Here is a 21,144-nt window from a genome sequence, read left to right as displayed (position 1 = left end):
ACCCGGTCCCTTTATGGGAAAACCACGGGGCATCTGGCGGCGCTGTCCCTGGGTTTGGATGGGTGAATTGGGATGGGCACCCAGAGTCAGGGTCTCCAGCACTGCTGGGTGGGTGATGCCAGGGCAGTGGGCATCTGTGTGGTTTCAACACCCGTCGAGGGCCTACGGTGTACCAGATGTTTCCTCTCACAGCACCTCTGGAGGCTGTTTTACTGAAAGGTAAACTGCTTCAGGCATAGTGGCATATGCCTTTAATTTTAGCACTCAGAAGGCAGAAGCAGGGGGATCACTCTGACTTCAAGGCCAGCCTGGTCCCTAGGCACTGACCAGCAAGCATCACTGGCCCCCAGGCCAGCCTGGCTGTGATGTTCATAAGGTTGGCCACTGAGCCAGGTGGTCTCCATTCATCTGTGACAGCTGGGGGCCCTGTCCTGGTCTCCGCCATATGGACGCTCCCATTGGCAACTGGTCTGTTCTTCAGCCAACAGTGAATGTGGGCAGTTTGTCTCTAGACCGGGACAGGCTCCCCAGGTCCAGCCCTACCACGAAGCTCTTCTTGCAGGTCTCCAGGGCTGTGGGGATGCATGTGCTTGCTCTTCCAGACTTTCTCAGATCTGTCGCTGAGAGGAGTCACAGAAATGGGAGGGTGCTGCAGGGTAGGACAGGTGAGCTCAGTCCAAACTCCAGATTGTGATTTTCAGCGCGCACAACCTGTCTCTCAAAGCCAACTTTCTCCATCCGTTTTTACTGAGCTATATATACTTGGGGCTTCACCACCGGATTTATGGGGAGCCCCTAGCTTTTCGTTCTCCTACAGCCTCGGATGAGCAGGTGAGGGGCAGGAAGAAGTATAGATCTATGGCCTGGGCTTTCCAGGCCCCCAACCAATCTCAGCGGACTGGAGAATAAGGAGTCATTCCGATGGGAACCCCTCCATCAGAAATCAGGAGGCCCCGTGGTTTGTTCAAAGTGACAGCTGCCACCTGGAGGAGCTGTGATCTGGTGTTGGGTCTCAAGACATTCACCAGAATTCACACGGAGTTTGGGTCAGCGCCTGGATCCCGCCCCTCCTCCACTCCAGGCTCAATGTCTGAGCTCCGGCGGTTCTGTCCTAGTGAGCTGTCCGGCACCGGCTCCGGGTCCCCCGGGGGGCCAGGGTCAGGTAAACAGGATCCCGGCCTAGCTGCCTGACCTTGCTTACCTCCCGAAAGAATGTGAGGCATTCTTCCCCGTCTCGGGCTGAGTCACCCCGCAGCAATGTGCCCACAGGCGGCCTCCAGCAGCCCTCGCCGACCCCAGCCCCTCGCCTTCCCACCGCGTGATGTCACCCATGCTGCCCCCTCCCGTACCCCCCCCCATGGAGCCCACCGAGGCCTCCAGTTGTCATGACGACGGTTCACAACAGGAAACGAGGCCTGCGCCGGGCAGAAACACAGGAAGCAGCGCTGAGCGCTGGGCAGCATTGTCAGCCCGTAAAAAACAAAACAGGACAAAAAGATTTAATGAGAACAATTAGCCCAAAGAAAGAGGAAAAAAAAAAAAAAAGGCCAAAAAAACAAACAAAGCCAAACAGCCTGAAGACAGGGGCTGGCGGGTCTCCAAGGACCCCGTGTTTTCCCTCCCACACAATGTAGGTTAAATAATACTTCCTTCTCAGAAGTGGCTCCTGGGGCGCGAGGGTCCTTCCCAGTGGCTCCCCCTGCTGCTCCAGGTGCAGCGCTGAAAGCTAGAAGGACCCCTGGGCCCGCCCCGCCCCTTCCCACTTTGCAGAAGGGGCATTCAGTGGAGAAGGTTGCAGCCAGCGTGGGGAACTCAGAGGGACAATGGCCCTGGGTTGAAATCAGTGCGAATGACCTTCTCTCGAGACTGTTTCTTCTCGGTCTCCCTCACCAGAATCTTCAGCATCCTCGGCATCTTCCTTCCCAACTCACCTCAGTGAGCTGGTACAGCGCAGGAGGTGCAGATGTTTGCCGAGTGCGTTAATGCATAAGTGGACTTCCTTGGAGGCCGGGGTTAGTTCATTGTTAACTAACGAGCACCAGAGATGGGTGAAAGAGCGTCATCAAGGATCAGGCGCCCAGTTACCGGAGCTGGGAAGACTTGGTGGGACCTTGAAGAGGCAATCCTTATGCCTCCCTCTCTGGCTCCCATGATTCCCTGTGGTGGTAGCATCTCCCCCTGCTCTGTGAGTAGGGGAGGAGAGCCCGCAGCTCAGGTAGACCTAGAAACTCCGGCTCTTTGTAATACTTGGAAATAAAGGAACGCAGGCCCTGAGCAAGGAAGGCCGCCATTTACACATCCATTCAGTTCCATCCTTAGGAACGGATCAGAGTGTGAATGACGCCGTGGAACAGTAGTAGAGCTGGACTCTGGACACAGGATGTTCAGGCCAGCCTCTGTGATGAGGCACCAGCAGGCACCTGAAGTGGGCCCAGTGCCCCCTGGCAATGCTCAGCAATGGGAAGCTATTCAGGGCTAGACTAGAGAGTGGCGGGCATGTCCAGACAAGAGGCACCGGGAGAAAGGAACCAAAAGTAACACACAGGCATTTGTTTGGGCAACAAAAGTGTGTTTGTTCAACCGAGCACAGGTACTGGTCAGGAAGCCCCGGGTGCCCTGGGAGAGATACCCAGACCCATGGGATAGCAGCAGAGTCTAAAATCAGGGGAAATGACATGAGGAAGAACCAGAGGAGGGACCCCAGAGCCACACAGGAGATGATGGGACCTAACTGTCCAGGTACCAGGGAGCCACTGTGGCTTTTCTGTTTTTTGAGACAGGGTCTCACAATGTAACTGGCTGGCCTGGAACTCACTCTGTAGACCAGGCTGGCCTTGAACTCACAGAGTTCCACCTGCCTCTGCCTTCTGAGAGCTGGGATTGCAGGCTTGGAGCAGGCTCACAGAGCAAGTGGTGATGTGTGTAACTAGGTCAGGTTGTTTTGGGGTGACTCCTTAACATATCAGGGCAGAGGACAGATGGGAGGTCAGGGGATCTGGGACAGCTGACCGTTCTTTTCTTTTAAATTACAAAAAAATTCAAAAGCCTGGTGTGATGGCGCACACCTTTAATCGCAGCACTTGGGAGGCAGAGGCAGGTGGATCTCTGTGAGTTTGAGGGCAGCCCAATCTACAGAGTGAGTTCCAGGTCAGCCAGAGCTACATAGTCAGACCCTGTTTTGGAATAAATAATTTTAAAGCGGTGTACGTTAGAGTGCTCAATCAACTTAGCTAAATAATAAGCACTTCATACTGCAGTTTCTTTTGCATACATTGCCTTGATGATTCTCACTATAATCCCATTACATATGAGAAAACCAAAGCTCAGAGAGGTTGAAGGATTTGCCCGAGGCAGCACAGCTTAAAATGATAGAGTTAGATTCCAGCTCTGCCATCTCACAACACAGAGCTAGCTCAGTGCCAGACCCTAGGAACGCACATGTGAGAGCAAGGTGGTGACCTTGACATCCTGGTGGAGGACAGAGATAAGGACACAGTGGTCCAGCAGCTCACGTGGTAGAGGCCGAGGGTGAACTAGAGAAGGGAAGGTCTCTCAAAGAGAGAGCAAAGCAGCCACAGGATGCCCCTCGGGAGAAAGAGCAGAGGCCAGGGTTCAGTGTATGGGGGTGTGGAGGGCACTGTCAAAGGCAGATTGATGAATTTCAACCCAGCCCTCACCAAGGTTGGGCCTCAAACTGGAGGTCCTCAGATGGGATGCTGAAAGGACATGTCTCCCACCTTGTCCTCTTGCCCACCGCTGTCCTCTGGCCCCATCTTGCCCTAGGGACAATGAGAGGTAAGGATCTCTTCCATTCCACGCCTATATTTATTAGTCAGGGTCCTCTAGAGGAACAGAACTGATAGATGGAATCTATACGTAAACTGAAAGGGGATTTATTAGGATGGCTACAGGCTGTGGTCCAGCTCTGTGGTCCAACAATGGCTGTCTACTGACAGAAAGTCCAAGAATCTAGTTGTTCAGTCCATGAGGCTGGATGTCTCCACTGGTCTTCTTCAGTATGTGCTGGAATCCTGAAGAAGTAGGCTCTTATGCCAGTGAAGGAATGGACTTGCCAGAGAGAGAGAGAGAGAAAGCAGGCAAAGAGCAAAAGCTTCCTTCTTCCGTGTTCTTTTCACAGGCTGCCTGCAGAAGCTGTGGCCCAGATTGAAGGTGGATCTTCCCATCTCAAAAGCCAGATTGAAAGTGAGTCTTCCCACTTCACATGATTTAATTAAGAAAAAAAAAAATCCCTCACAGCACTTGGGTTTTAATTAATTTCAGATGTTGTCAAGTTGACAACCAAGAATAACTATCACACACACTCCAGCCCCTTATGGGGACTTGGCATCGTGGGCGGTGGGAAGGTCTATAGAGAGGGCAGGGGGGGCCACAAGGACCCTAGAAAGTTGAGGGACGGGAAGAGACATCACAGGGCTGGGGAGATGGTTCTGTGGGTAGAGACACCGACCTCCAAGCCTGACCGAGTCCAATCCCAAAGACCCAAAGACAGAGGGAAGAAGCTGACCCCTTGAAGGTGGGGTTGTGTGACTTCCACATGTGTGTAGCTGTGCCCACCCCAAGTCATTAAGTAGATAAATAAGGGGCTGGGATGGGAGAGATGGCTCATCTATTAAAGGCTAGGCTCACAACTGAAAGAACACTTGCTGCTCTTATAGACGTCCCAGATGTTTAGAATTCCATTTCCAGGATATCCAGCACCCTCTTCTGGCCTCTTTGAGTACTGCATATGCATGGTAAACATACAAGTAGGTACACACACACAAACACATAAATTTTAATACACACACACTATGTGTGTGTGTGTGTGTAAAAGAGACATCACAAGGGGCAGAGCAAGGACATGGGTCTGAAGCTATTAGTTCTCATCTTGCCTCTGCACCCCCCCCCCAAGGATAAAGTATTCCCCTTTCTGGGTCTGAATTCGCTCATCTGTGTGGTAAGGGACAGTGACTCCCTTACTTCACAGTGTCGCATCTGAATTTGCGGGCTGGCGGTGGTGCATGGAGTCAGGCTCTAGCTCTTAATCAAGAGACACTCAGTCTCTGGGCCTCGGTTTCCTGCAAGAAGAAGTTATTAGCATCCTGTGTCTTCTGGGGTGCTAGGGAGTTCAGCATGCATGGACTAAGCTATGAAGCCTCTCTGTGTCTGGGCTCTATCATCTGTGAAACGAGACAATGAGCATGCCTACATAAACCTGCATTTAGCAAATGCTGAGGGCATGTGTGGAGAGGGTCACCTGGCTCAGTCTCTTTCTCTATCATTTTCCTCCGACAGTGGCCTCCCTCCCTTGCGGAAGGGCTAGCCTGCAGGGAAGCGTTAAGTCCAACGGTAGACTTTGGTGTTTCTGCTGCATTCTGGCAAATTCTAGCTCTTCTCCTCGGCCTCAGCTCTCTCCAGCAGAGAAGCTGGGGAGCGCGCAGAGCTGCCAGACACCCGGGAGCTTAGCGCCACATGGTGGTCAGAGTGGGTTCTGCTGCCCTGGAAGGATCCGGAGAGGCAATGTGGGTGGGTGCCTGTCTTGATCCCAGGACCTTTGTGTTTTGATGATGTTATTCACTTTGGTTTCCCAGCAGGAGGCTGGCTGGCTCTCTAGTAACTGGCTAGCATCTGGTAACAGTGGAGCTCCCCATCTGCCCTCTTCCCCCCACGCCTTGTTGAAGACTGCCTCAGGATGAACACTAGGGTGGAGGTACCAACAGACAGGTTCTCTTGAGAGAAGCCCCAGGCTGACAGAGAAGAGAAACAGATAACAACGAGTCAAGGCTATGGTGGAGGGATGCTGGAGGCCTCACTTAGTCCAAAGATGAAATCCCTTGTGACTGTGGAGCCTTCATCCCAAGGATGGGATGAGAGGGGCCCGGTGACCCTGACAGTGTAGCAGAGGTGGTGGGAGGGGCCTCAGGGAACCTGAGAGTGTAGCAGAGGTGGTGGGAGGGGCCTCAGGGAAACTGACAGTGGAGCAGAGGTGGTGGGAGGGGCCTCAGGGACCCTGAGAGTGTAGCAGAGGTGGTGGGAGGGGCCCGTGACCCTGACAGTGTAGCAGAGGTGGTGGGAGGGGCCTCAGGGAACCTGAGAGTGTAGCAGAGGTGGTGGGAGGGGCCTCAGGGACCCTGACAGTGTAGCAGAGGTGGTGAGGCCCCCCCCCAACCTGACAGTGTAGCAGAGGTGGAAGCCCCATGGCTGTCCGCGGGATATGGTGAAGCTACCTAGCCTTTGGGGGCAGCCTGGAGGTGGCTCAGACTGGAGGGAAAAGTGCTGGGGACCCGACTGTGAGTGGAGGGGATGGTGGCAGCAGTTACAGGGTCTAGAAGGAAATGTCCGTGACACCTCCTGGGCATCAGGTCTGACTGGATCAGTTTCTCAAGCCAGGTGCCTGAGAAAGGTTAGAGAGAGGAAGAGAAGGCAAGACCAGGAGGATGCTCTCTTCAGGCTGGGAACTCGTCTGAAAAGGTTGGGGAATCCAAGTGGATACTCCAGGGAACAGTGATGGCAAGGTGTTGATGTTTTTAGGGTGGAAGTCACTGCTCCTAGTGATCTGTTCTGTTGGGGTATTATAGTGTCAATTAACAAGGCAATTCCACATAGTTTATCTGGTAATCAAAAGAGGTTTAATTCAGGGGTAACTTACAACCCATAAGGGGTCGATTACAGGATCTCTGGAGAACTCTGACTTGGTCTGCAATCCAGACTCCAGGACCACGAGGAGCTAAGAGAGCAAGCAAGTATGCATCTTGAGTCTTAAGGGGTCTTTTCTCGGCCACGCCCCAGGGGCAGGTTACAGGCAGGTGTGGCAGTTACTTATTGCCACACTAGGGGCAGTGCTTCAAGGTCAAAGCTGGAACAGGTCTATACCACTACAGGGTATAGACAGCGCCTCTCACCAACCAATGTGCATGGATCCCTGGGGTCCAGTACAATGTGAGCTCCACCACAGAAAAGGGAGTGGTCCAAGACACTGAGAGGGTGGTGCTACTAGATGCAGAAAGGGTAAGGCCAGAGGCCCAAGAAGCTGAATGTGTGACAGTCCTGGCAGAAGGAAGAGAGGGGGACCTGGCTGTGACATGGGGGAGGGAAGGAGGGGTCCAGTACAAGATGAAAACATGAAGGAAACCCTTCTGTTTTCTGACATCAGAGCAGAGAGAAACCACGACCAGGCCCATCTAGGTGTGCAGCCTGCAGAATGGCACTGGCCACACACCAGGAAGCTGGCCCTGGGGGCTGGAGAGACAGGCAGGGGGACAGGGATCCTCTCTGGTGCCCTCAGACCCAGCGTCTGATTGACCCCCCTCTCTTCCTCTACCTGCTCACCTCCCTCCGGTCTGCTGGGGCCATAGTACAGCCATGCTGCCCTCTGCCCTCAAGCAGTCCTAAATAGGCTTCTCCTCACAACTGTCCAAAGGCAGTTAGTTACCCAGGGTTCCACCCCTCTCTTCCTTCCCTTGTAGATTAAATCATTTTTAGGGGGCATCCTTTTTGGTGTCTCCTTTGGAGGAGAATTTATATGTGCATAGTCGATACTCTCACGTTATCACTGTAGATGTATAACTTCTACCTTTATTTTTGTGGGTGTTCTGCCTGCACGTGTGTATGTACACCATGTGTGTTGGACATCCTGGGACTGGAATTGTGAGTTGCCGTGTGAGTGCTGGGAATTGAACCCAGGTCCTCTAGAAGAGCAACCAGTGCTCTTAACCCCTGAGCCAGCTCTCCAGCCCCGATTTATAGTTTCGAACACAGGTATAATATGGTTTTGCAAGGCTCATTGAGGAAAATAAACCCTACCCTGACCCTTTATGCCCCTCCCCCAACTCAACCCTACTCCTTTCCATGGCCGCCACTTCAATCTGCTGGCTCCGGTGGTGTGAATCTCTGAGTGGAAACTGCACGCTGCAGGCAGAAATGGAGGACATGGCTCTCTTTCGTCCTGGTGTTCCTCCCTTCTCTCCCTCCTCCGAGGACAATCATCCACCTGTGGTCAGAACGATATCCAGTGTTCTGGCACTGAGATTATTTGAATGTTCTCTGCAGAGGTGGGGCATGCTGATACACTGAAAGCATTCGGCTTCTTGGGAGTTATCTTTACTTTTCTTGGGGATGTTTTTGTTTTGTTACTGTGGTGGTTTGAATGAGAATGGCCCCCATGGCTCAAATGTTTGACTACTTGGCCACCAGTTGGTGGAACTGTTTGGAAAGGATTAGGAGGTGTGGCCCTGTTAAAGGAGATGCCTCTCTGGGGGTGGGCTTTGAGGTTTCAGTTAACTCATGCCATCCTCGGCATGCTCTCTGCCTCCCCCTTGTGGATCAAGATGTGAGTTCTCAGCTACTGTCCCAGCAGCCTACAGCCACACCTTTGCTAACCTAACCCTACGGAAACCTAAATCGAATTCAACAATTTCTTTTCTAAGTCGCCTTGGTCACGGGTGGTGTCTTATCACAGAAATAGAAAAGTAGCTAAGACACGATGTGTTTCTCTGCATTCCCTCAACTCTCCAGTTAGGTCAAGTTCCTGGAGCCGTTCAAAGGACTCAGCACTTTGTTTGGAGACCGGCAGAACCTTGGGCTCACTGGCTAGCCAGGCTAGTCTACTTAGTGAGTTCCAGGCCAGTGAGAGACTCTGTAACAACAACAACCTGAAGAACTACAGCCGAGCTTGTATGACCTTCACATACGCGTATGCATCCCTGCCTAGTATAAACAACACACACACACACACACACACACACACACACACACACACACACCCCTTAGAGATTTTTTTTTTTTTATCTGTAAAACACTAAGAGGTTAGTTCTTATGCTATCTATGTAAGGAAAACTCTTTTGCAAAGGAGAGTCAGGCTGTCTGAAGCCCCACCAAAGCTCATTCCAAGCCAGTGGCAGTTAGACTCAGGGGTCAGCAGCTAAGGGAACACTAAAAAGCTAGCAAGGGACTCCAGGCATAGTGTGCATGCCTTTAATCCCAGCACTTGGGAGGCAGTGGCGGGTAGATCTCTGAGTTCTAGGACAACCTGGTCTACAGAGTGAGTTCCAGGATAGTCAGGGCTATACAGAAAACAAACAACAACAACAAAAAAGTCAATGTTCTTCAGGACAGCCAGAACTGTTACACAGAGAAATATCCCTGTCTCAAAATAATAATAATAATAATAATAATAATAATAATAATAATAATAATAATAATTCAGTTTTTTAAAGAGTAGGCTATGCATCCAGGAAAGCACCATAGAAGCCTTGAAAACAATCAACCCTGTGAGTGATCTGACCGCTAGAGACGAGAATCCCTTCAAAGGAGTGGAGGAATGAAGATTATTGGGAACACCAAGTAACTTATCAGAAGCAGCAGGGACAGTAGACACAAAGGAAAGGCTGCCTGAGGAGCCAGCCACAGTACCTGACAGAGACACTTCCCTTCTGAAGGCGGCACATTGAGTCTCGACATTGCAGGAAGCCATAAAGCCAGCCATGGAAAACGGATGACCACGGGCCGGAGAGCTGGCTCAGCGGTTAAGAGCACTGTTGTTCTTGCTGAGGACCAAGGTTTGGTTCCCAGTACCCACACGACAGTTTGCAGTACCTCTAAGTCCAGTTCTGGGGACTCTGATGCCCTCTTCTGACTTCTGAAGACACTGCGGGCACGAGATGTACTTACATCATGTATAGGCTCATACACTCATACAGATAAAAATTTAAAAAAAAACTTCTTTAAGTTATAATTGAACCTTTAATTCCAGCACTTGGGAGCCAGAGGCAGTCACATACCTGTTTGTGGCCAGCCTAATCTACAGAGTGAGTTCCAGGTCAGCCGAGGCTACACAGTGAAACCCTGTCTTGAAAAACAAAACAAAAAAAAGAAAAGAAAAAAGAACAAAAGCCGGGCAGTGGTGGCACACACCTTTAATCCCAGCACTCAGGAGGCAGAGCCAGGTGCATCTCTGAGTTTGAGGCCAGCCTGGTCTACAGAGCGAGATCCAGGACAGGCACCAAAACTACACAGAGAAACCCTGTCTCAAAAAAACAGAAAAAATAAAAAACAAACTAACAAGAAAGCAATGATTTCCATTGCCTGGAGACTGCTTCCCTTTCTATTCTCCTACTTTTAGAATCAATATAAGTCTCGAAAAACCAAAAAAAAAAAAAAAAAAAAAAAAAATCCTTAAACACAGCCCAAAAGTCATGGGAGTCTGGTCCCTAGCTCCCCCTTTAAAACCTTTTTTTTTTTTTTTTTTCCCTAAGACAATTTTTTTTTCTCTGTGTAGCCCTAGCTGTCCTGGAACTCTTTTTTCTTTCTTTCTTTCTTTTTTCCTCTCTTACTTCTTTTCTTTTTCTTTTTGTCCTGGAACTCTTTGTAGACCAGGCTAGCCCTGAACTCACAGAGATCTGCCTTCCTCTGCCTCCTGAGTGCTGGGATTAAAGGCGTGCGCCACTACCGCCCGGCTTATTTTTTATTCAATGTTTGCATTATGATGTGTGACGCAAACACGGTTGTTCTCCCGCCCACACGGTCGACTATCTTGTGATGTCAACTACCTCGCCGTGCTTGTGCGTCTGCTGCACTCACCATTTGCACCCTCTCTGCCTAGGAGGAGGTCGCCGTTCTCACCTTGACAGTTTCCTCTCACTGCTGGTTGGTTTTGCCATCTCTGCTTCAGCTCTGCGTTTGGGGGTCTGGTGGTGCATCTTTGATTTTGTGATAGGTCTTATGTATCCCAGGCTGGCCTGGAACCCCCTAGCTGAGAACAGCCTTGTCCTTTTCATTCTGCCTCTTACCCTCTGGGTACAGAGATGCCGGGGTTTAGCAGACATACCCAGTCTCCACAGATGGCTTTGTGTGGGGAAAGTGAGCGCTCCATCTGTGAGCAGCCCTCTGCGTGGCTTTGGAGGTGGATAACTGCCTTAGCCCCTTCATTTGACATGATTCTGAAGGATTTGCTCAGCTTCCTGTGTTCCCCTCTAGTTCATTCAGGTTCAAGGCTGTATCATGCTCCAGTGTGTGAATCTTCAACTTCACTGGCCTGGACTCCTGGATCTAAGGGCTGTTTCCAGTATGGGGTCTTGTAAATATCGCTGCTGTGCATAGTTTGAAACACGTGTTTTCTGTTGTGAATTTGGAAGGCATTCTAAGGAATGTCCCAGGGAGACCCATGGCAGGCTCGCATGTATTCGGGAGTGCTAGGATCTCTCGAGTGCCACAGTCTCTCGGCTTTTGCTTCAGCCAGCACAGTTAGCTCACACTGCCCCACAGGTGTGCCAATGCTTGCAGGAAGTGCCCGGGCACAGGCCTCAATTTACGTGAATCACGTAGGGGTGAGGTTAGAGCTCATTGTGGGGTTCTTTTTGTTTGCTGTGTGTGTGTGTACACGTTCATGTGCCTCTGTGCATGTGTGCCTGTGTGTGTCTCTGTGTGTCTCATCTGTCTGTGTATGTGCATGCATGTGGAGACCAGAGATCAATTTCCAGTGTCTTCTTCTGTCAATCACCTTAAAAAGTTTACATTTACTTATTAGGGCTGGACAGATGGCTTAGGGGTTGAGAGCACTGGCTGCTCTTCCAGAGGTCCTGAGTTCAATTCCCAGCAACCACCATCTGTAATGAAATCTGGTGCCCTCTTCTGGCATGCAGGGACACATGCAGGCAGAACACTGTATATATAATAAATAAAAGTCTTTTTTTTTTAAAAAAAAAAAAAAAAAAAGCTTACATTTATTTATTTATTTATTTATTTATTTATTTTTTGGTTTTTTCGAGACAGGGTTTTTCTGTGTAGCTTTGCGCCTTTACATTTATTTATTTTGTGTGTATGTATATATGTGGGCATGCATGTGCCAAAGCATAGGTATGGAATTTGGAGGACAACTTTTGGGAGTTGGCATTCTCCCTCCACAATGTGGGTTCTGAGGATCAAACTCAGATTTATAGGCTTGGTATAATATACACTTTGCCTCCTGAGTCATCTTACCGGCCCCGTATTTTTGGATATAGAGTCTCTCACTGAACCTGGAGCTCACTGATTTGGCCAGACTAACTGACCAGCAAGCTCCATGGTTCCCTTTGTCTCTGTCTCCTCAGTGCTAGGATTACAGGTGTCTGCTGACACATCTGGCTTTTTTGTGGGTGCTGGGATTTGAACTTAGGTCTTAGGTCTTCATAGTTGTGTAGCAAGCACTTTAAAGCCTGAGCCATCTCCATTTAAGATTGATTTATTTTATGCATGAGTGCTCTATCTGCATGTACACCTCCATGCCAGAAGAGGGCATCAGATCCCTAGAGATGGTTGTGAGCCACCATGTGGTTGCTGGGAATTGAACTCGTGACCTCTGGAAGATCAGCCAGTGCTCTTAACCACTGAGCCATCTCTCCAGCCCCCATACTTTATTAGTTAGATGTATTTATTTTTATTTTGTATGTGTGTTTGCCTGCGTCTATGTCTGTGCACTGTGCCTGTTGCCCAAGGAAGCAACAGGCATCGGATGCTCTAGAACTGGAGTTACAGATGGTTGTTAGCAGCCATGTTTATTTATATCCATATTATCTATCTATCTATCATCTATCTATCTATCTATCTATCTATCTATCTATCTATCTAGGCTTTTTGAGACAGGGTTTCTCTGTGTAGCTCTGGCTGTCCTGAACTCACTCTGTAAACCAGGCTGGCCTCAAACTCAGAGATCCCCCTGCCTCTGCCTCCTGAGTGCTGGGATTAAAGGCGAGCACCACCACCACATGGTGCACATTCATACTTATGCTGCTCTATTCACAACAGCAAACAAATGATGCCAGCCTAGATGTCTATCAACAGATGAATGGATAATGAAAACGTGGTACAAAAACAAAATGGAATGGAATTTAGCGCCAAAGGAAAATGAAATCATGACATTTGAAGGGAAAATGGATGGACCTGGAAAGTGTAACATTAAGCAAAGTGCCCCAAACTCAGAAAGAAAGAAAAAATGTTCTCCCTCAGATGCGGATCTTAGCGTATAATGTATGCATATATAATTGTAGACAGCTGTTAAGTGTAGCTATAGTATAACATTTAGAAAGGGGAACTGGAGAGGGTAATACTAGGTGATGAGGAAGGATGGAATGCAGGCAAAAAGACACATGAGTCATAAAAAGGATATAGAGATCATTTTCTTGAGGCTGGTGAGATGGCTCAGTGGTTAAGAGCACTGTGTGCTCTCCCAGAGGACCCAGGTTCAATTCTCAGCTTCCACATGGCAGCTCGCACTTGTTTGTAATTCCAGTTCCAGGGCTTCTGACACCTTCACACAGATATAAATACAGGCAAAACACCAAAGAACATTAAAAAAAAAAAAAAAGGATAAACAACCTAGATGCCCGTCAACTGAAGAATGGATTAAGAAAATGTGGTACATATACACAATGGAGTACTACTCAGCAGAGAAAAACAATGACATCATGAGGTTTGCAGGCAAATGGATGGAACTAGAAAATATCATCCTGAGTGAGGTAGCCCAAAGCCAGAAGGACAAACATGGTATGTACTCACTCATAAGTGGATTCTAGATATAAAGCAAAGAACAATCCGACTGCAACCCACAGAACCAGGGAGGCTACATAGCAGGGGGGACCCTAGGGTGACTGTGGTTTATAATAAGTTTTGGTTTTACTCAATCACTGGGCAAGCTTTAGTGAAACATTTCACTATTAGGATAAGAATTTGTACCATATCAAGCTGATAAAAGAATATGCTGGCCATACTTTCAGGAGGGAAGGCTAAAATCTTTTTAGATTATAGATTAACCTATAGAAAAATGTCTGCCATAAATCAAACAGTGAAGGGGAAGATGAATAGGAATCTCACTTACACAACTTAAGTAAAACATAGCTCTCTGAACAGATGAAGATAAGTTTCTTCTGTATCCCAGAATCTAATCAATATTTATATGTATAATTCAGCTATCATTTGGCTTAAAAAGGCTTTTGGGAAATGTTATCATTTTTACTATTTTCTACAGAGAAAATATTTTCCAGTTTCAAATAACTCTGGACTTTTGAATTAAAACCTGTTTTTATGTTCAAGCTATCTGTGTATTATTTTTCCTGCAGTTGTACATAAAATGTTTTTGCATTTAAAAAAGGACAAATATGCCGGGTGGTGGTGGCGCACGCCTTTAACCCCAGCACTCGGGAGGCAGAGCCAGGAGGATCTCTGTGAGTTCGAGGCCAGCCTGGGCTACCAAGTGAGTTCCAGGAAAGGCGCAAAGCTACACAGAGAAACCCTGTCTCGAAAAACCAAAAAAAAAAAAAAAAAAAGGACAAATACAATAGAATTGTATTACATGAAATATATAGATATACAAATTCATAGAGACAGAAAGATTAGACATTATCTCAAGATGTAGAAGAAAGGAATATAGAGCTATGATTTATGCGATGGAAAAGCCCTACAAATGGACAGTAGTATTAGGACATAATATCATGAATGTAACAAATCAATACAATAATGTAATTAATGAATATCATAAATATAGTTATTGAATGAATACTGCAAATGTAATCAATGAATACCACAAATGTAATTAATATCATGAGTGTAATTAATATCTTGAATGTAATTCATGCCACTGAATTGTGAACTTAGAAACGGTTACAATTAAAAAAAAGATAATTTTCTTTCTAGTTTCAACTCTACCATAGTATCTTCCTTTTCTTTCTTTCCTTCTCTCTCTCCCTTCCTTCCTTCCTTTTTTTTTTTTTTTTTTTTTTTTGTTTGAGACAGGGTTTCTCTGTGTAGCCCTGGCTGTCCTGGAACTGTGTAGACCAGGCTGGCCAAACTCAGAGATTTGCCTGTCTCTGCTGAGATTAAAGGCATTCACCACTAGCATCTACCGTATTTTTCCTTTTCTTTTCTTTTTTTTTGTTTTGTTTTGTTTTTGTTTTTGTTTTTTGAGACAGAGTTTCTCTGTGTAGCCCTGGATGTCCTATAACTCTCTATAGATCAGACTGGCCTTGATCTCACAGAGATCCATGTGCCTCTGAGGCCTCAGGAGTGCTGGAATTAAAAGTATGTGCCACCACTACCCAGCCATATTTTTCTTTTTCGTGGTGGATATGCGAATTCAATTTTCCTGAAATATCAAGAACCATTTTGTATTTCAAAAAAAAAAAAAAAATCCACTGTGTTCTTCCTTTGAGGCAGGAGCTGGCAACGGTGGGCTTTCTCTTTAATTCCACTGACCATCAGAGCAGTTGGAGTTAGATACAACTTGTCACTGAGTACATTTGTCACATTGACCCACTTAGAAACAGTGATTTTCTTTTCATTTGTTCCTCTGGAACTGGAGTTATATAGAGACCAGTGTGGATCTCCACATGGTGCTAGAACTGAACCCAGGTCCTCTGCAAGAGCAACAAGTGCTCTAACCACTGAGCCATCCCTCTGTCCCCATAATTATGTTTTTAATATCAGAACTTACCACTTACATTAGGTTTGGTTTTTGCTTTTTCCGAGACAGGGTTTCTCTGTGTAGTTTTGGTGCCTGTCCTGGAACTCACTCTGTAGACCAGGCTGGACTCAAACTCAGAGATCTGCCTGCCTCTGCCTCCTGAGTACTGGGATTAAAGGTGTGCGCCACCACCTTTAGGTTTTTAAGCCATTTGGAGTCCATTTTGTGAGGCAGGAGACCTAAGGGAACGGATTCCCACGTGGATAACCAATCATTCTAGCACCATTTGTCAGAAACATTATCTTTTCTCCACTAACAACCTGTCCTCCTTCCCTCCCTCCCTCCCTCCCTCCCTCCCTCCCTCCCCCTCTCTCTCTCTCTCTCTCTCTCTCTCTCTCTCTCACCACACACACACATAGAATCTACAGATGCACCTTCTCTCTGCAGCTCCTCTTCCTTTTCTTCCCTCTCTCTTTGTACAGCTTGGGGCAAGGGGACTTACAGTTTTGTCCCATGTCCCCATTTGTCCCTTTTCCTGTCACTCAAACACTGTCCCGTTTGCTTTCTGTTCTGGTGTCTTCTAGAAGTGACTTGTGTTTGGGTGTGCATGTGCCATGGTGCACACAAGGAGGCCGGAGGACAACTTACCAGAGTTGCTTGTCTCCCTCCACCATGGCGGTGGGGCCTGGGGACCAGACTTTGGTCTTCAGGCTTGGTGGCAAGCTCTCTACCCTGCTGAGCCAGCCCGAGTCCCTCCAGCTCCTTTCATTTTGTTGCCCTGCTGTCTAGGACAGCATTTTCAGATAAACATCTAGTGTGACCAAGTGGTAGTGAGGCACACCTTTGATCCCAGTGCTTGGGAGGCAGAGGCAGGAAGATCTCTGCGAGTTCAAGGCCAGCCCTGTCTACAGAGTGAGTTCCAGGACAGCCAGAGCTACACAGAGAAACCCTGTCTGGAAAAATAAACAAACAAAATTGAACCTGGGTCCTCTGCAAGAGCAGCCATTGCTCTTAACTGCTGAGCCATCTCTCCAGCCTCATAATTTGAAATTTTCTGATCATTATACTTTTTTAAAAGTGTTAAAGTTTTTTTAACAAGTGAAATTGATTTTTATATTTTATTTAGCCTAATCTAGCAAAGTGCTATAATTCCAGAATATTATTAAACTAAGCAAGGGGGGGGTGTTGTTCTTTGAGAGAGGGTCTCACTTTGTAGCCTAGGCTGGCCTCAAACTCACAATGATCCTGCTGCTTCTGCCTAACAAGTAGATTACAGGCCTGAGCCACCATTACCTAGCTATAAAATTACTGCTATGTTACACTAGGAATTGGGGGATTGGTTTTTTGGTTGTTTCTGTGACTGATTTTGTCTGTTTGAGACAGGGTCTCACTGTGTACACCTACCTGGCTCACCCAGAACTCCCAGAGATCTGATTGCCTGTCTTCTGAATTAAATGTGTGCATGACCAGCTTGGGTACTGTCTGTAAGATCTGTATTTCTGTTTACTTCTCAAGTGTGCCATAATCACTGTGGCTAGTGGTCACCAACTCAGACTATTACTGATACAGAGGAAAATGGGGTTCCTTCTTGGGGTCCTTAGTTTCATTAATAAAAGAATTTAATTTCATTTAGGCTCAAATGAAAGCTCAAGGTCAGTTTTATTAGAGTTTTAGAAAAACTGTCCACAAGCTGTTAACCTCAGCAGCTGTCGGGAGGAAGAGGATGGAAGTGAGAAAGGAGACGGCCATGCCATTTAAGCCCGCATGGAGGTCAGACACGCGGCAGACAGACAGGCACAAGGAGGGGAGGAAAAGTTTGGGAAGAAACTGTAAGGAAGCCCAACACGCTGGAAAAAAAAAAAAAAAAAAAAAGCCTGAGGGTTTAAGGAAAGCGAACTTCAAAAGGATAGCTTTAAAAAAAACAGTTCTTCAAATCGGAAATTCAGGCTGACTCAAGCCCCTTACGGGGGTTGCAGTCTGTGAGTTACTGCCCTCAGGGTGGGTCTCTTTAGCGTGGTCTGGGGTGAGCCCGCCCGCCCAGGGGTGGTCCTTTAGCCAAAGGGTTTGAACCCGCCCGACTGGAATTGTAAGCCTCCCTGGCAGCCAGAGACTCAGTTTTCTTGACCGGGACTCGGGTTTTTCTGTTTGCTCTTCCCATCTGGTGCAGTGTGCAATGGATATGGGAGTCGCGCTGAACTCACCCGGCCGTCCATCTCCAGCAGACAGACAGATGCCTTCAGCATTCATCATTAAAGAGGAAATTTGCTGTAGTTTTTTGTTTAGTTTAATTTAGTTTTGTTTTGTTTTAGATATCTTCATGGGGATAAGCCATTTCCCTGCAGTCCTAATTTACTTTGGTTTAAAAACCTAAGCTGGGTTTGGTGGTGCATGCCAGTAATCCAGACACTGGAGGCCAGTGACTATCTAAGAACTTGCCCTTGTAGTTAAGATTTCCAAGAGACTGTAATGAAATTATTCACAGTCTCCCTGTATCTCTTCACTTCTCACCCCTGGTGTTAGCTAATCGCGTCTTCTCACTTTTCTCTTGATTAATTTTTTACCAGAGAGTTATCAATACTGTTAGTCTTTTCTAAAAGAAAAAAATCCCAGCACTCGGGGAGGCAGACTCAGGCAGATCTCTGAGTTCGAGGCCAGCCTGGTCTATAGAGTGAGTGCTAGGATGGCCAGGGCTACGAAGAGAAACCCCGAGTTTTGCCTGCCTGTATGTCTGTGTACCACAGAAACACTTGGTGCCCTCAGAGGCCCTGGCCCGAAGTCACTGACAGTTGGGATCTGTCTTGTAGTTGGTGGGAACTGAACCCCAGTCTTCTGCTCTGGAAGAGCACACAGCGCTCTTAATTGATGAGCCTTCCCTCCGGCTCCGGCCCTAGAACTCTTGATCCTTCTGCCTCCGCCTCCTCAGTGCTGGGGTCACAGGCACTTGAGCACCATTGAATACCTGGTTTCTCAGGATTTAAAAATATGTAACCTTTTCATTCTCAATCAGTTAAAATATTTTATAATTTCCATTATGATTTTTTTGATCCATTAGTTATTTAGAGACATGTTTGTTAATTTCAAGATACTTGGAGGCTTTTGATGTTATCTTTTATGAAGGTTTTTTTTGTTGTTGTTTTGTTTTGTTTTGTTTTTCGAGACAAGGTTTCTCTGTGTAGCTTTGCGCCTTTCCTGGAACTCGCTTTGGAGACCAGGCTGGCCTCGAACTCACAGAGATCCACCTGGCTCTGCCTCCCAAGTGCTGGGATTAAAGGCGTGCGCCACCACCGCCCGGCTTATGAAGGTTTTGAATTTAACTTTTTTTTGGTTTTTCGAGACAGGGTTTCTCTGTGTAGTTTTGCGCCTTTCCTGGAACTCACTCTGTAGCCCAGGCTGGCTTCGAACTCACAGAGATCCACCTGCCTCTGCCTCCTGAGTGCTGGGATTAAAGGTGTGCGCCACCACCGCCCTGCAAATTTAACTTAATATTGTATGTGTGCCCTGTGTATTGCATATGTGTCCGTGTGTGTACCACAGCACACGTGTATGGAGGTCAGAGGACAGCTTTGTGAAGCCAGGTCTCTCCTTCCTCCTCCACCTGGGTTCCAGAGACGGGACTCAGGTCACTGTCTTGGGGGGCAGGCGTCTCTACCCACTGAGTGATCTCACCAGCCGCATTTTGCTTTTTTTAATCTTCACCTTATCATATACTTTATGTATTGAAAATTTCTCCAGGTGAACTGTTTTGGTAAATGTTCCTTTTGTATGAAAAAGAATCTGCAGCTTGGTGTTGACACTGTGTCCTAGAATAGTCCATTAGTCAGGTGTAGGAATCATGTTCAAATCTCGATACCTTACTATTTTTCTGCTGGTCCTCTGAGGGGAGGTTGCCCTCCCTAGTCTGATCTGTGGATTCCTTTGTGTTGGTGGAAGTGCCTGTCTTCTGTTTTTGTTTTTTTCACTTTCTGTTTTGTAATTAATTTATTTTGATTTCATTTGCATTGGTGTTTTGCTGCATGTATATCTGTGTGAGGATGTCAGATCTTGAGTTACAGACAGTTGTGAGCTGTCATGTGGGTGCTGGGACTTGAACCCAGGTCCTCTAGAAGAGCAGTCCAGTCAATGCTCTTAACCACTGAGCCATCTCTCCAGCCCCCCCCCCCCTTTTTTTCCACTTCCAGCTGTGGTGTTTTGCATGCCAATTAGAAGCCATTCTCCGGCGCCGTGGACCTTCAATGTGAAGGGGCTTCCTCTGTCTTTGTGATGCGTTTTTTCCCTCATATTTAAATAGCTGCGCCAGCCTTTCCCCCTCAGGGTTTGCCTGCTGTCTGTCTGCCCTCTCCGTCTACTGTCCTTGCCTCACAAACACCCCTTGGAGTTATTTCGTGTAACTTGAGTCTGCTGGGATTTCATGCAGCCTGGCGTTTTAAAAAGTTGACCACAATGTTAGTCCACTAAGTTTACTGAGTCACAGGACATCGGAACCTCTCTCATCTGATCATCTTTCTCTCTTCTTGCTTGGTTGCTTTCCTCGGTTTTCTTCCACTACTCTTGTGCACAGCACGGTCCTCAGAGTTTGCATCCGTCTGGTGTTTACCCTAACCTTGGCAACTTGTGTTCTCAACTTATCCCTTCTTTATTTCGCTCCGGGATGTGTAAGAATCTTAGCACACGTCAACTCCGGTCGCCCTAGTTACTCGAGGCGCCTGTTGATTTTTCCGTCTGTTTTTCTCTGGAAAACGCGGCTTCTGCTTTTGTGCCATCAGTGTTTTTCATTGTCTCTTCCTCAATGAATCAGACCTCTCTGTGTGCTGGTCTCTTCCCCTCCTCCCCACCCTCTACCCCCAGTTCCTCGTTTGGAATTCCCCTCAGGGATGGTCAAATTCCTAGTGTCTGTCTTCGCAAATGTCTTTATTGTATCTTTGTTCTTAGCAGACATTTCCTCGGGATATACAGTTCTTGACGATGCTAATTTTCTCTCGGGACGGGTACTTGCGTCCTCTGCCTTCTGTCTTTCTTTGCGCTTGGTTAAAAACTCAGGTGTCAACATAGCATTCTCTCTCTCTTTTTTTTTTTCTCCGCCGAACATAGGTGTTTAGAGTTTATTTTAAGAATAGGGAACTACGGGATGTTTCTTAGCACTGGGTCACAGGGCTGGGGGAGGGGGGCGCAGCCAGAGGAGGTTGTTAAGAATCCGGGTTGTGGGGGTGGTGATGCTGAGGGGCGGCCCTGAGTCACCTCCTGGAGGTCAGAGCGGCAGGAATGAGGAGGAAGCGGGCGGTGTGGGGCGACTCCGATCTGATCGCCATTGTAGAGAAAGGCTTGGGGGCTGCGTCGGGGATTAGGAGTCCGTTCGTTCGTTCCACACTTAGCTGCGACAAAAGTGCAGAAAACCGAGGAGGTGGAGGAGACCACTGGAGTCGAGTCTGTGGCGGGCTCTGCTGCCAGCAAAATAAAGCGTCTCCCCCTGAGATGAACTCTTACTGCCTAGCCTGGACTACGCGCTCCGGGGTGGGAAACCTTTGCTGTCCGCCCCCTCCTGCCGCGCCAAGGTCCCCGCCCGGCCTGGTCTCCTTTGTGGGAAGGGGAAGCAAATGACCGGTTTACTCTGCCTGTTTCCTATCTATTGCATAACACGGCCCCACACCACTTTAAAATTTCATTTTTATTTGATTTTTTGAGACAGGGTCTCTCTCTACATAGCCCTGGCTGTCCTG

At 47.8% G+C, this 21,144-nt stretch overlaps 2 long non-coding RNA genes across 2 annotated transcripts; one reads left to right on the top strand and one right to left on the bottom strand.

Annotated features, from left to right (window-relative positions):
• Positions 1–228: 228 nt before the first annotated feature.
• LOC121824522 (uncharacterized) lies at positions 229–1,343 on the bottom strand. The gene is made up of 2 exons (XR_006066450.2): positions 1,202–1,343; positions 229–649 (listed from the first exon to the last, which is right to left on the bottom strand). It is a non-coding gene; the product is annotated as an uncharacterized LOC121824522 (long non-coding RNA).
• On the top strand, positions 532–5,887 carry LOC143269786 (uncharacterized). Its single transcript, XR_013046503.1, has 3 exons — positions 532–1,630; positions 1,894–2,012; positions 4,139–5,887. It is a non-coding gene; the product is annotated as an uncharacterized LOC143269786 (long non-coding RNA).
• The last annotated feature ends 15,257 nt before the right edge of the window (positions 5,888–21,144 follow it).

This window comes from Peromyscus maniculatus, chromosome 20 (assembly GCF_049852395.1).
Source record: "Peromyscus maniculatus bairdii isolate BWxNUB_F1_BW_parent chromosome 20, HU_Pman_BW_mat_3.1, whole genome shotgun sequence".
NCBI lineage: Eukaryota > Metazoa > Chordata > Mammalia > Rodentia > Cricetidae > Peromyscus > Peromyscus maniculatus.
This window is presented reverse-complemented; position numbering and strand designations above follow the sequence as displayed.